The sequence below is a fragment of the Euwallacea fornicatus genome, chromosome 2 (assembly GCF_040115645.1).
Source record: "Euwallacea fornicatus isolate EFF26 chromosome 2, ASM4011564v1, whole genome shotgun sequence".
NCBI classification, from domain to species: Eukaryota; Metazoa; Arthropoda; class Insecta; order Coleoptera; family Curculionidae; genus Euwallacea; species Euwallacea fornicatus.
In genome coordinates this window covers 6,878,543-6,891,684 of record NC_089542.1, presented here as the reverse complement: position 1 = coordinate 6,891,684, position 13,142 = coordinate 6,878,543, and the positions used below count along the sequence as shown (strand labels likewise).

At 36.8% G+C, this 13,142-nt stretch overlaps 1 protein-coding gene across 1 annotated transcript in view; it reads left to right on the top strand.

Moving 5' to 3' along the window:
* LOC136348342 (netrin receptor UNC5B-like) overlaps positions 1-13,142 on the top strand; it is a 256,866-nt gene continuing 243,724 nt past the window's right edge. The window contains exons 1-2 of the mRNA XM_066299091.1: positions 1-450; positions 10,884-11,081. The gene's annotated coding sequence lies outside the window, so the exon portion shown is untranslated. The remainder of the gene's footprint in view (positions 451-10,883; positions 11,082-13,142) is intronic.

Here is a 13,142-nt window from a genome sequence, read left to right as displayed (position 1 = left end):
TTCCGGTTGACTAACAGTACCTACGTGAAAATGTATTCATTACACGATTATCATAATCTTCGTTTGATTTATGAAAAGGCGTTACAAAATTCCGAAAAATTCAACGCGTTCATGTTAATCGCTATCCAGAAAGAAAATTTCCGGTTCTACAAACATATTTGTTTATGTACAAGTTTTCCAAATTCTTCTGGATGCAGGAAGCATAATTCATATACAACAAGGACGAGGTCGAAAGCGAGAAGTCGGTCCTAAAGCCAAAGAACCAATTTTAATTGTTGTCGAATGGGACTACTCGGAATAGATCAAATATGCATAGACTCAAATGTTGAACATATTTCTAACGTTTAATGTAGTAAGAACAATAATAAATTTCTGTTTTTGATTGTGATGCGAGCGGTGTGAACTGTGGAATGTGTTATGTGAGTTAGAGATGACAACAATAATTTAAAGGTAGGTGGTTTTTCAAAATAATAAAATAAGAATCACATTTTAATATTTTATAAATTTAGTGTATTTTCTTCATTATATACTGTAAAATCTATTAATCCCAAAAAACCAATGTAAGAATACATACCTAGTTTTTGTGACTAGTTAGGTAGGTATCGAAATGAAATGAACACAACGCGACGTTGTCAATTCTCAAAAGATGTTTTCTTGTTTTCCGGGGAAATGGTAGTATTTACAATCTGTGCTGTTAGGAACATTTTTGTGGCGAATGGTATTCTTAATTTTTGGTTAAATTTACGAAATTTATCTCCCTAACACCCTGTCGTCTCATTACATTAAAATTATCCCGCCAGAATGTCTTATTTTACTACTTAAGAAATACTCGACTTAAGTGGAATTATTTCAAAAATAAATGATGAATTTTTCTGTAGTAAAACATGAACCAGTGGCGAATCTAAGGATAAGTGAGTATTTGAGATATCCTTACAGGGCTTAATAGTCATTGGCGCAGCACAATTTCCACCAAGCATTTTTATAAAACAATTTCATTGTTTATTCTTTTTATGGTCTTTGTTATTACATGAACATATATTCTAGTACACTTCTGCCTTACTGTAATCAAATGCAACATTTTTCACAGTAGACAGCACCTTCACGATACTTAATATACATTATATCGCTAGCGCTTTTTTGAAATTTACCTGATTTTTCGCTATTGCGGGTTCCTACTTGATATCATTATTTGCACGTTTCTATATGTTTAAAAAGCATGTTTTCAAAATTATAGAAAACCCTTGATGTAATAAATATACAATGTGCCATTGGCGTTTCGCCAAGTTTCTACAGAAAACAAACGACAACTTTCTCTTTGATAGTATAAAGAATTTCAACTAGATATGCCCCTGTTTCACAAGATTCAAAATGATCATTTCCAAATATTTCTAATAGCCAGTGACGTATTGTGTGTACCTGAGTAAATAACTTTGCTGAATGTAACAGAAAACACGAAAAGTAAAGAGTTTTTGAATGTTAATTATTTTTTATGCAGCTTGTTCAAGTTTTTTGTATGAGGATTTTAACCACGTATTCTACGCATCAAAATAATGTGAGTTTGCCATATAAACTATATTCTAGAAATGCTACGTTAAGGAAATAGAGGACGTTGAAGTTTTAGATTTTTTCAATATTTTTTTATAAATCCTAAAATTTTAAAGATATCTAGCTCAAATTTTGATCATAAGTTACTCTTTAGGGTCTACGTGACTAGATAATAATAGATCATCGTAAAAACCCACAGGGTGATAATTTTTGGGGTTATGACTCATTTTATCTCCCAAAACCTTTTTGTGGGAGACAGTATAACATTTATTTTTTGGAATTTAAAATTGCATGTTCAATCTAGAAACTTATATGTTTTTTTTTTAACATTTTAGTATCTGTCACCGGTTTTCAGTTATTTGCAAAATGGTGAAGTAATGCATACTGCTTTCCTCTTTCAGTAGGTTTGGTTGTTTACTGGTATTTCTAATATTCTACTACGGTATAAACCGGGGTAAAGATTTATTTATTGACGATGTAAGAACAAAGTGGATTATTTACGAAAGACAAATAGAAAATAATAGCCGTGAAGAGGAGAACAGTAATTTCAAATAGAGAATAGATCGAACAGCGATTTGATAATAAAATAATATAAATCAACATAAAATAATAATTATTATAGAAATTATTCGGAATAATAGCTATTACGTTTTGCACATAAATTAGAATATCGACATAAAGACCGCCGAACATTTCTCGAATTCTGAGCAGAATTTCTTATCTGCCTTATAAGTTTTTGAGAGTTTACAGAAGTAGAGTATACATTTTCCTCCATAAACCCCCAAATATAAAAATCTAGAGGTGTTCGATCGGGCGATCGTGGAGGCTAAGCAACTGGTTCTCCACGATCTACCCATCACTGTGGATAGTTTGCATTTAGCCAGTTCCTCACCACCAGAAAAAAATGTGAAGGGCATCCGTCTAACTGTGCTATCAACTTATATCAAAATTTGAATTAAATATCTCAAAAATTTTGGGATCCGTAAAAGATAAATTGAAAAATGTATAATAATTCAACAACTTAAAATCCCGTATTTCCTTAACAAAGCTTTTCTCGTATATAGTTTATATAGCAAATTATTATTATTTTTATACGTAGAGTATGTGGTTAAAATTCTGCTACAAAAAACTCTAGCACCCTTTCTAGCGCTTTGAAATTTCAATGTTTAAAACCCAAAAGGATAGAATAATGGTCGTATCCGTTTGACGCCACTATACCTTCACGTAACTCTAAACCAATTATCTTAACAAAAGTATTAATGACGGTCTTTAACACGGTCCTGCTATGGGAAACGAGCATGTCGTGGGAGGTTGGCTTACAAAAACTCTGGTATGAATATTCATCAACCTAAACCGGGCCCCGCTTGTCACTTGTTAAGAAATTTCAGAAAGACAAAGTGTTACATATTTAGTTGTTCCTCGGAACATGTTTAAAAAATAATTTCCAGAGGCGTAGGTAGGTGCAGGGTTGTTCCCACGATCCCAACTATTTGTGGGCAAATAATAGAGTAGGTCATATTGAGTTACCTCTGTAGGGCCCACCCCTATCCCCATCCGATCTTAACCAATTTGACGTAATCTTAGACGTGCATCGGGGTAAGGGCACCATTTAAATTTAAATTGGGAAATTATTTCGGATCGGGTTTCCTTCGCTTTTTCTCTCCCAGGATGCCAGCACCGTACCCTTATGCGGGGGTATTGAGATCACATTTTACGGCATAATGAGCACATGCAAAACTTGATTAAGGGTGAGGGGTGTTGTTCAGAGTAGTGATGTTATTTCGGATTTTTCTATAGAGGGTTTTGTGCGGTTTGTAGTTTATAGGTCTTTACTAAGGGAAGATCTTGGTAGACGTATCAGAAATTCCGGTAAACTAAAAAGTTCGTTTTCCCATGACTTGCTCAAAAATGTGAATTTCTAAAAACGCCATATTCAGTTAGTAGTTCAGCTTAGTTCGGTTTTAGTTCCGACAAGGTTCAAACATATATGTTGGATACTTTTGAAAACAGTTTAAAAGAGTCGCATATGACGTCAGCGGTTACAACGAAAATCCGAAGTTTTTAAACCACTTCAAACAGTATTTGCAAGAAAAAACTGCTTAAATGGCGTGTTTGAGATAAATAGTTCGAAGTACAGTGAATGATCTTTTGTTTTACTTTGCAGTATAACTTGCGGTAGGTAAGAGTGGGACGGACTACTCCTCCAAATTTAATTGAAATCCATTTAATTAAAAGGAGATATTCACTTTTACTATGTTTACATTGACTCCGGAATTCCTAATTAACAGAATGCTGGAGAGCATGTCAAAATGGGACCGCTGTAGCGAAGCCATCTCCGTAATGGTAAAGGAAAAGGAACGGATAGAACGAGCCGTACAAGAAGATAAAGATCCGCTTTTCCATAAGGTGACGGCACAATATGTTACGAGAGAAATAAAAAATTCACAATAAAGTTCTAAAAAAAATTGGAAAAAAAAGAAAAGAAACTGAGCGCTAGAGGGCACCAGCTAATCCAAACCACACACGCATCTTCTACTCCGATGCTTATATCCCTCAGGGACAGTCCCGAGGCATCGCAGGTTGGATCAACAGGAATCCCGTGGTTTTTGTCGGGTAGACCCGTCGGTAAATCCCACATTACCTGGTCACCAGAATATTCGACCTAGTTGAAAATTTCCTCACGCAGAAAAATCTATATTTACATGGGATAAGTGAACTCGGTTTTGTGCAATTGAAATTCAAATCGTACCGATTCCGGTAATTAAATCTGCACTTTAGCTATTGAATCTCCTGAGAATCCAACCCGGATCTTGCCAATACGTTACATCAATCTACACAGTGAACCAAAACTAAATAAACCTAAGACCGTTGTTACGATACCAACATGGTTAATTGAGTAATATCACGCACATAAATTGTAACAAAATCCTCCTCAAAGCGGGCTTTTGGGGCCCTGATCGAGTGATGGATAGTTGTTTAATCAGAAGCACCTGGGAAAACGCCTTAAATCTATAGGCAAATAACCCGAGTGGTGAGTAAGTGGCAATTTAATCCGGCTTTGATGTTATTCCAAAAATGTATAAATAATATAGTGAATTGAAGCAGCTATGGCCGTAAAGTCGAGGACAAAGCCCCATCAGTAATTGCGGGCGGCCCCAATTGCGAGATATTTAAATCTCCCAAAACGGATACTCATCTTGTCATCAAGCGTTTCGGATCTGGATTGAAAAGCCGCAATCAGACGGTCTCTTGTGATGAATCCCTGTGGATCAGGCGACTTTTCCCTTTTGCAGGAATGCTTCGCCATCCATTACAGCTTTGGGTAAATGTAAAACGGGGAGATACTTAGGGGATGACGATAACAATTATATGTTGCATCGTTAGGTATTGAGTGTGCTCGGAGATGATTTACCAAAGAAAAAGTAGGTGTTTAAAGCCCCAAGATAGGCCAAGTTGCTATTAAAATATTTACAGAGCAAGCTATCCGCACTCCGGAATAACAGTAAACAAGCGTTGTTTGAACACCTTTGGTCTAGTTTGTCCACGGAAGGTTTTTATTTGGTTTGCTCGGCTTTATTGGGGCCATAATAAGCAAATTGATAACAAAGATGCCCGTCGCATAAACGAACGCAAACAGACCTATCTGAAGAACAAACTTTTATTGAGAATTAGAGCCGGGATTTGGCTTTACGATGAATTTCCGCAGATTTTGTCCAGAAAATGACTGTCTTTTGTCCGGTTCTTGTGGGGGCTGACGCATATCCGCCGATAAAGAAACTTCTATCTGGATATAATCCTCATCCCCAAGACTATTGTAGTGTAACGATGTGTAAAACAAATATAAGGGATTTGATGATACGGGGCAGATAATGACTGATGTTGGAAAGTTGAGTAAGACCGACATCAGTCGATCGCACGGAAGGGTGGATGTCAATGCGAACATCAAATATTTAAATAGGGGAACTCTTTGGGGATTCTCAATTTAGGTCGCGCTTATGTCAGGGAATTGCCAAATCAACCAGAAGCTTTCTGGAGGAACAAATGCGTCTAATGCGACCTGCAGATTCACACAAACCTCAAGTGCCCTTCTGGTATCCAGCAGTTCGAGTTAAAATTAATGGAGATTTTTTCGAAAAATTATGATTAAATAAATCTGCTTTCCCTTAGGAAGAAATTGATTAATAAGAAAATCTTTATTCTTCATATATTCTTATCAATATGACAACTTCGTGTACTCAGGCTCCTGTCCGATGTCTGCCAATGTGGATTGTGCATCTTCAGAAACAAAAGATAAACGAAACGTTGCCATAACTGTTCATTCCATTATCAATTAATTTTTTTAGGGAATTGAAAAATCTACTTAATGCAAAAATACGTCATAAAACTGATTTTCCAACCGCGTCTCGCTCTTATTTCCTTCACCTTGAATGTGTGAAAAAATCTACAGTCAATAATAATTATCTTAAAACCATTTGAAGAGACTATCGGGGATATACAAGGATAGTTCCAGAAGTACCCGACTTGACATAGAAGGCAATTTTTTGTTAAAAATTTACCTATATTACAAATACCAAAACTAACCTGAACCAACCTTAAAAAATGTATGTATAAAGTTTCAGGGTGATATGTTGATTTGGGTTTGTTTTGGAGCCGTTTTGATCAATTGCTTTTAGCGATTTTGTGAATATGGAAAGAATTGATCATCGATTCGTTATTTATTACTTTATTTTGAAATGTCTTAGTCCATCCAACATCAAAACAGAGTTGGATTCTACTCTGGCAGAATTCAGTGCTTTGCTAACAACTGTAACAAATTGTGTGGCAGAGTTTAGACGCGGTCACACTAGCTGCCAAGATGAATTCTGCTATGGTTGACCCAATGACACACCAGATCTGACCATTACAGAAATTATGGTGAAAATCCACAAAACTGTTCTAGAAGATTGGTACTTCAAAAAGTACTCTACATGGCATTTTAACCGAACAATTAGACATGGGAAAACTATGCGCAAAGTGAGTGTCGCAATTACTCACAATTGAACAAAAACATCGCTGTGATGATGTTTCTAGGGAGCATTTGGCAAAATTTCGCAGAAATAAAGCCGAGTTTTTGCGTCGATTCATGGTTGAAACACGGATCCATTATTTCACATCTGAGATGAAAGAGCAGTCGAAAGAATGGACTCAAAGAGGACAATCGGCTTCAAAGAAGGCGAAAACCGTTGCATCTGCAGAAAAAGTGCAGGAGGCACGTGGGACAATTTTGTTGACTATCTCCTTGAAGGAGTAACAATAAACGGAGAATTTTATACAAATTTATTGCAACGTTTGAACGAAGAAATTAGGAGAAAAGCGACTGCATTTGGTGAAAAAGAAAGTCTTGTTCAATGAAGACAACGCACCAGTTTACGCTTGCGTCATCGCGTTGGCCAAAACCAAATTAATTTTATTTTCAACTTTTCCCTTGTCCGCCCCGTTCGCCAGATTTATCCCTTCCTCTAGATTATTTTTTAATTTCAAACTTGAAAAAATGGCTCGGTGCAATAATGCAGAGGTGGAGTCCGAGATTCATGTCTGTTTTTAAACATTCTAACTTTCCAACTATGAACAGAGTGTAGAACTCATAGAATATCGCTGGAAAAAATGGGTCAATCTCAAAGGGGACTACGTTGAGAAAAAAGTAATACTTTTCAATTTTTTTTTTTTAAAGTATAATGTCGAATACTTCTGGGACTATTCTCGTATCTAGTTGATTTAAAGTTCTTTTTGATTATCATAAAACCGATGCAATTTATGATGTCGCCTGATACCTGCCTGTTTCTGCAGAAAGGAATGTATACTGCGTGACATAGAAAAGAGACCACCCCGTAAAAATGGTTTTGTTTAAAGAATTTTTCGTATGCATGTTTCTTACGTTAATATAAATATTTCATTAAAAAATTGAACAAATTTAATTGTTAAAAACCAAAAAACAAAATAATTTGTCGGAGCTCCGCGGTCTGATGATGAATGTCTTATACATTCCTGTACATGTCTAGGCAGGAATCTAATGAGGTGATTGATGTCCGCTTGGGGGATGTCATTCTAGCCTAACTGAACCGCATGACAGCGCCGCTAGGATTTGTGGGGGATTGGGTAAATTATGCAACCTCCTACCTACCATATTCCATACATGTTCAATTGGTAAGAGGTCTGAAGATGGAGATGGCCAATGTAGCAGATTGCACTTTGTTGAAAGAAGTCCATAGTCGCTCTAGCAATGGTGGTCATGCCTTCTCTTGCTAGAAAACTGGATTAACAAGAGTTTTCAACTAAGACACGAGATGAGGTCTCAGTACTTCTTGGATGTATCGTTGGGCTGTCATCCTACCTCTAATGAAAAGTAAAGGAACTTGCTACCATATGCAATAGCATTCCAAACTATTACCGCAACAGTCTGATGGACATGCCTCTATATTGTAAACGGAGGATTATGTCTTCCATCCCATATTCTTCTTACTCTTGTCTGATCATCATGTACACCCAAACAGAATTTGAATTCATCACTAAATATGATGTTATCCCATTTGAGAGTCTAATGTATTCGTTTTTTGCACCACTGCAGTCGATTTTGACGGTGATTTAAGGTTAGGGGTAACACCAGATGGGAACGTTAGGAAATCAGTCCCAAATTTCTTATTCGGCGACAAATGGTTCGAATCCCAATGGATCTTCCATACTCAGCCAATCGCTGATCCACCAGCGACGACTGACCAAGACGAACTCATCTCTTAAGGTCATAATTCGAAGACGGCAATCTTGGCATTCTGTAGTTCTTCAGGATCGTCCAGTACTTCTTCTTTTGCTTATTTACCCTTCTTGGAACCCTGTCTGGCAACATCTCACTATAATGTTTATACTACGGTTCAATCTAGTGGCGATTTCCCTAAATGATGGACCAGCCTTTCGCACACCCATAAATTCGACCTCTTTGAAATTCGCTCAATTGATGAAAATTTTGTTCCATTTTGAGTCTAGGCATATTTGATTAATCTAAAAGCACTTTCTAAGCACAGTAAACACTAATAAATGATATTTTGCAGTCATATTGTTAATATTTTATTGCAATTTGATAGTAAAAAAAAATTAAAATTCCTGATAACTCGTAAAGGCATTGATAAATATGGTTAAACATTTCATCGTTTTTTGTGTTCCCATATGCAAACATGCATACCAAAAATTATAAAAAAAAAACATTTTTGGGGGTGTTCTGTTTTCTATTTAACGCATTGTATTCCTGAAACGTGCTTCTTGTTAATGGATTACCTACTTTTAAAATCAAAGGAAAATCTCATCGGATTCTTAAAATATTCGTCTTGTTTACGTTGAAATGTTCTGCACGATTTTAAACTATACTTGGCAACATTGATGTGATAAATAAGAATTGCACTCTCTCAAACTTTGACAAAAACAAAAACGTTCGTTAAAAGCGTTGTTGCCATATTCTTTTTTTTTTGTGGAATTTATCGAAACTGTTAAAACCCGGTTAATCAGTACATTTTTAAGAGCTTAAGTTCAAAATTCAATTCGTAAATTTCTGAAAGTCGATTTGAAATTATGTCACTTCGAGCACTCCCCTAAACAATACTTCAACTGCAATCGTCCAAACAAAGAGGAGACTTCCGTCTGATCGGCTTTAACTTAGGACTTATAAAAGAGAGCTTTGTTTCTAACCCATGCATAATTCAATGTCGGATGCAAATTAGGACCAAAAAGCCCCGTGTCTCGTATAAGTATATATCCCTGAAATATGGCGATCTAGATTATCATCTAATAATCCAATTTAATGCCACTGAAAAACTGGCTAAAGAACCCGGTTCTATTAATCTGTGTTGAACGTGAGATGTAAAATATTTATCTCCTGCCACTGCTAAATTGCCATTTATGAGGCGGTGGTGAGGTAAGCTCCTATTTGTGAAAGTTCAATGGAACAATTATTAACTTTTTTCATTAAACACATGCGTCCATTAAAAATTTATTTATTAACATTCCTATTCACGTAATTGCGCGTTGCCTAACTGTAGTTAATATCCACTGTTTTTATACCATAAAATATAAATCAAAAGCCTCACGGCAACCATTACCATAATACCCAATAGAGCTAGACAAGTCGCCGTGTCATCTGTCAAATTATCATTGTCTTCGATTTTATTGGTCCTATTATATTCAAATAGTAAATTTCCAGACAGTGGCGTGATCCCACTCGCACGAAAGGGTTGGGCCCAGTTTAAATAAATATACCAGGACCGTGGATTAGTCCTGCCGTATTAGGCAGATGTCAATTCCTACGTAAGTTATTTATGTCCCCGTGTATACAGTGTTCGGGTGAAACCCAAAGCCGGTCGGTCAATGTTTTGTGTTCCATTTGGGTGAATGGGGCTGGATTATCTAAACAGGGCAATCTATCAAGTAGTTGTCAATTCAGACCGCCGTGTAACGCACGTTTTGATTCAAGTTACTCATAAGGAAATCCTCGGAAAGCGTGATGAACGGATTACCTATGAACACTTCAAAGCGTGTTGACTCTACAATTTAAGTTTGAAATTTTTAGCCTTTGGGCAGAAGCAGGCGCAATGAATATTAATTAAATGATAAAATTGCAAAATAGAAATTTGCAAGCAAATCTGCTTTGCGGTCATTCCACTGGTTCCACTTGATTATTACAGAAGAAAGAACTACAGAAAACGAAATTATTGACGGATTGTTTTGAACGAACAGCATGAGCTTGAATATGCTGTGAAATCATTTGAAATATGTTTACGATCAAGGCTGGGACGTGCGGTGCTCAAATTCAAGCAATTTCACCGATTTCGGTTTCTGCAGTCTTTAAGGCAGTGGAACATGAGCCGATTGGGCAGATCAGCAAAATTAGCGGGAAATCTCGAAAGCGAAATAGCAAATCGTTACTTTCAAGAAGAAACAGGCGGAATTGGAGGAGACTGCGAACAACCACCCGGTGAAGAGAGGAATTGAAGAGCACGCCAAGCCGAAACGTTAAAACGTGTCTTAGGCAATTTTTACTATGAATTCAAGTATGTTTAATTGATGCAAATTGAAATGCTGCCAACGTTTTGTTTGCGTGAAAAATCCTTGACCAGAATATAGAAGTCTTAAATATTTACTCTCGGGAAGTTTAAGTGGTTAAGATGGCTTATTTAACCGCATTTCATTATGCTAATCAAAGTCTCTCGTCAACGATCCAATTACGTTCCAGTAGCTAAAATACGAGTTTTGTAATCAACTTGTTGATCTTTCTAATTTCTTCGTAAAGCTGAATTTTTGTTTTTTTTTTCTTTAAGGAAATGTCTGCAGAAAATCGCAAAAGGGCTCGGAGCACACACCCACTTGCTGGACCCACTAGAAGCGAAAGTGGAATGGCCCCTGTACAATCAGCAGACTGACACTGCCGTGTTTCGCGAATATAACCGTCGAAATGTGATGGTAAAAAAACGCTTATTAGAATATTTCAAGAGAAGATGTGCGGAAAGTCATGAAAGGTAAGGATCCATCGTTGTTTTATCGCTAGGGAAACCGCACTATTTCGTGAACTGAACGTCTTGGAAAAATCCATATAAAAGGGATAAAGCACAAGTCGATCAACCTTTAAAATAACCCTGCGGAAGAGACTTTGGGAGGGAAATGTTTGAACCTTGAACTAGAGCGCTGCAAATTCTCCTTGACACGTCTTGTCTCATGAAAAGTCGAAGTGTTGGCTTTTGAATTTTTATCCATTTTCCCGTCGAAATAAAGCGCTTATGACTTGCGACTATTTCCAAAAATAATTATTTTTCGGCAACGTAAAATTTTGGTTTTGAAACGTGAGTTAAACTCAACACGTGGAATAAATGACGATAAAACTTACACATTTTTAGACTGAATTCCTCTAGAATCACTTTGTGCAGGTGCGTAAGTGCCTTCGGTCGGTGCTTCATCGCCGACCCCTCTCTAACAAAATTAAAATTTAAAATGTATGAATAATGTTCGATTTTTATTCAGCTTCCAGAAGCATCAAAATAATCAAGTTTGGCAAGGATGTAAAAATTACAAAATTAACATTTGCAAATAAATCTATTTTCCGGCCATTTTAATGGTTGTGATAGAAAGTATAGCAGAGAGGAATTGTCAATACCCCTAGCAACATTGAATTACGCTGTTTGCGTTAACGAGGAAGAAATTACAATAATTACCATTTCCAATAATACATTCGTTAAGAAATTTGCAGTTGTATCATACAATGCTGGGTAATTGTGTGACCATAATAAACCGTTATTTACGTTTTATCAGTCTACAAAAAATGGTTAATAGGAGTTCGAAATTATTTAAGTTCCAGCATAATGGAAAAGAAATCTCTTCGGGAACCTGAATTAACCTGAACTAACCGGAGCTGAATTGTTTGTGTTCGATTTTGAACTAAAGTAAAACTTTTATGAAAGAATTGTAACACCTGCTTTCAATGAAACTGAAGACTGACTGAAAGTATCAATAAGGTATCGATTCGAGTTCTCAAATAAATTGTTTAGTGAATTGGATATTTTGTCTGATTAGGGATATTTTGCTAAGGCAAACAGGCGGTAAATTTAGAATACGCTTTTTGCTGCTTGCTGCTTTTTGGCCCTTCGATGGAAAATTGATACACGCCCAGATTGGGATCGTCGTATTATCGCATGAGGATCCACTCGATTTCAGCCCTAACCATTCTAAAAAGTCGTAAAAGATGTTTTAACCATACCAGAATTGTTACGTAAAATCCACAGAATTTTTCCCAACCACTGTGCCCTTGTAACGTTTTTTTTATTGACACCTAATCTCAATGCGAGATCTCGAAACGTCGACAGTTCCTGGAGTGCGTAATATCGTCAAGAGTTCCACTCGAAACTTTCGCAACCCCTTAGGGCTGACGCTTGACCTGGTTTCACCCCGGCAGTTTTTCTTTATATTTATCCTCCAAACGATTCACATCAGATATCGCACCTGGAATCTCTTAAGTGAACTCCTAGTGCAGCAGTGACATCCATTTCAACCCTCAACTTCCTTCCATCAGCTTGCCGTGGAACTTCCTGGATCGATCCACTTAAAAAACTAGGATAAACTGACGATTTATCCTCAGATATAAAAGTCATCCCGAAATGCGCAACACACGCCAGCAAAGATATGATTAGCCTGAAATTCCAAAACAGGGCCATTAATAATGAATTCAGGGGAGCTGTTAAATCATGGTTGAAGCTTCTTTCTCCTATCTTCTTATGTAGCAAGTCTCCAGACAAAACAGGGCCGGCTCCAGTGCTCCTTGCTTATTGTAGTTTTAAGAATAGTTTGTTAAAAGCCCTCGTTAATGGGAAACTTCTTTCATCAAACGAATGGAAAGCTTGAAAAAGACAAAAGGCCATTTGAGGATCGTTTATAAAGGAGGGCGATTTGTTACAGTCCTGGCCTGTGTGACAGGCAAAAAGCCATCCGTCAGTGGTCCTCCTGGCTTTTTACTGAAACTTTGGGACTGGAAAAGGAGATAAAATATGGCCATAGTAAAAATACAACATAATTTTTTCGAGTTCGCCTCA